This window comes from Sinocyclocheilus rhinocerous, unplaced genomic scaffold (genome assembly GCF_001515625.1).
Source record: "Sinocyclocheilus rhinocerous isolate Xijiao unplaced genomic scaffold, SAMN03320098_v1.1 scaffold2733, whole genome shotgun sequence".
NCBI lineage: Eukaryota > Metazoa > Chordata > Actinopteri > Cypriniformes > Cyprinidae > Sinocyclocheilus > Sinocyclocheilus rhinocerous.
In genome coordinates this window covers 57,147-60,105 of record NW_015650021.1, presented here as the reverse complement: position 1 = coordinate 60,105, position 2,959 = coordinate 57,147, and positions in this window count along the sequence as shown.

Sequence of the window (2,959 nt, the reverse complement as noted above, 5' to 3'; positions counted from 1 at the left end):
AAAAAAAATCTGGAATCTGAGTGTGCAAAAAAATCTAAATATTGAGAAAATCATCTTTAAAGTTGTCCAAATGAAGTTCTTAGCAATGCATATTAATGCATAATGTGCCAATTAATTAATCAAAATAATCTCAAATTAATAAAATGAATTAATTAACATGCACATCATGTGCCAATTAGAAAGAAATATGTTAATTCAACATACAAAAATACAAATAAATAGGCTAGTGAAATATAAAATGATTTTTAAAAAGAAACAATACTCTAAATATAAAACTAAAAGCGCCAGTAGGTGGTGACAAATCCCTGTCTTAATAAGTGAATGATTCAGTCATTCATTCAATCGATTTGTTCAAACGGCTGATTCATTCAGAAACGAAGCATTCAAACGAATCATTGATTCAGTCGAGTCGTTTAAAATCGTGGATTCTGTGTGTTGATCAGAGATGCTGCACAACAGTTCTCCTTATTTTTGTTGGACGAAATTACTGACAATGTGTCTAAAATGTAATTATTCACATCTTATCTTCATTTTTACTGTAGGTAAAAACTTTTATGTAACCTATTTTTGTCTTTCTAAACGCCAGTGATGATTCTGAAAGAAAACACGCAGTGTTTGTTATAGTAGCACCTGCAACTTTCATGCGCAGCTGACTAACATTACCACACGCTTGTAGTTTAGCGTTGCTGCTAATGTTGTGGTTATTTTAGCAAATAGTTTTCTCCGTAAATTCAGTTCAACAGCATTAAGTTGAAGAGGGTAAACTTTATCTCTCGACTGAATCTGCGCATGCATTTCAGGACAGGTGTTCTAGCTCTGTCCAAGCAATAAATGCATGTCTTTAAATGAGCGCTGTAGCTATTCTGCAGCCGCTCAGGTACTGTCAATGCAACCCATTTCAGGAGACTGATCAAAATCAGTCAGAGCTATAGAAATACATATTAATATTTACAAGTAAATCTCCATTTTATGCGTAGGCTAGCCTACTTTCTATCTGATCCCCCCTACATCTAGTTTTGACGTCCATCAGGGGGATCAAGCCTTCTTTAGGGGGATCATCTTCACAAATGAAGCGTGATGATTTAGCTGATCTCTAGTGGACAGAGGTTGTGAAGCTGAAGGTTAGCTGCTGGAGGAGCTGCGACGGGACGAGACACACCTGTGGGCCGGCTCGTGTTCACAGGAACCTTAAACTTGTGCCTTCGGCTGGACTCTCTCCGGGGACTCGCTTCTCCAGACCCGACCAGAGCATTAGCCTCAAGAGCCTGCGCTCGCTGGGACCTCCAGAGTCCACCACTGCTCAGCTCAAACCCTGAGCGACTGTGAAGAATCCCCTGAAGATTATTTCTGCTGACCTCTGACAGATCCTCAGACGCTGAGCTTTCCTCTAACCCTGAACTACTGAAGCCAGCAGACCAACACAAGCAGAGTTTCTGATGTCAGGTCTCGCATTCACATTGATGATATTGAGCGATGCTCCAGACGGACTCCGAGCCAGAGGGGGGTCAACCCCAATAATTAATATGCTACTGTTTCATTTTCTTAATCGTGAGCTTGCTAATTATTCCTGAATAATTCTCAGTCCAGGCTGAACTCAAAAGCTGGCAGCCCTGTTTGAAGTAACAACAACATTTACAAAATTCACTGTAGCATACAAGTTAATGTTAGATCCTTTGCTCAACCACTGGTTAATGAGATGATAGAAATAAGAGAAATAAGTTCCAATAGACTCATATTTGAAGTTAGGGTATGTTTAGTGGGGTAATGTGAATCAGCAATCGTAGGATTTATTCATGCTTTTTAATGCCAGGTTAGAGTTAAACCTCTAGCTCCGCGTCTCTGTCTCTGTGGCCGTGTGTTCATGTCTGTCAGGAGCTGCTATAAAGTCCTGGTTATCTACAGAGTTAAGTGCGGCGGCGCTGCAGACGGGACACTCTTTATTCTGACCACCTTCATATAAAACATTTGCTTCTAGTGTGAGCTCAGCTTCGGCTCTCGCTGAACCCAAGCGCAGCAGCACATCTCATCCCAGACGTCTTCTTCAGGCCTCACACTGAAGCTTCTTCTGGAGTCGGTCGTATATGATGGACAGTGACTTTTAGCTTCAGTCTGTGATTACAAATCAGACATGTTTGATACTTTGAGCCAGTTTTATGACATTGCTTTCAATTGTCATGTTTGGAATGAGTCAGAGATCCTCAGTCGTTTAGTGTCTGATGTGTTTTAACCCTCGTGTTGAGTTCTGCTCATTTTGAACCGGAGAGGATTTTCTTTTTCCTGACAATGCTAGTTAATGTTAGAGCATTACAGTAAAACTTACTGACTTATATAACAACTTTGCAAAAAAAAACAACAACAACTGATTTTTCCCCTGCTCTCCTTGTTACACTCAAAAATTACTGGAACAAAACTTTCTTTTTAAATTTCTTATAATGATACAATTGTCACCAAATCTCGGATTCAATCTTTTTGTCACCTTGCTTTTTTTCAATCAGCACAGGTTTTGTATTGAATAAACACTGATCTGAGCTTTTGCACCTCAGTTTCTAAGCCAAAATTATCCACAAATAATGCCCCCCCCCCACACACACACTGAAAAACTGATTAATGAGGCCTAATCAATCAATCAGCTCCGATAAGAAACACTAAACCTGTGCTGACTGGGAAAAAACAAGCTGGCCAAAATATTGCATTCAAGATTTGGTAATAATATTGCATAAAGAAAGATGTACAAGCAATTTTTAAAAGGAACACTGAATTGTGTGAAGGATTTTAGTCATAAAATTTTTGTTATAAAAAGTTATAGTGTATTAAAGCCTTAAATCACACAAACATCACAAAGTGTCTTTGCTGAAGCTGATGAAAGCTGAAGAAATGAATGAAATGTAATTGTGTCTGACTTTAATGTGCTCAGACTCCGAGTGGAATAATAACTAGCCCTCACTGTTAATACTCTCTC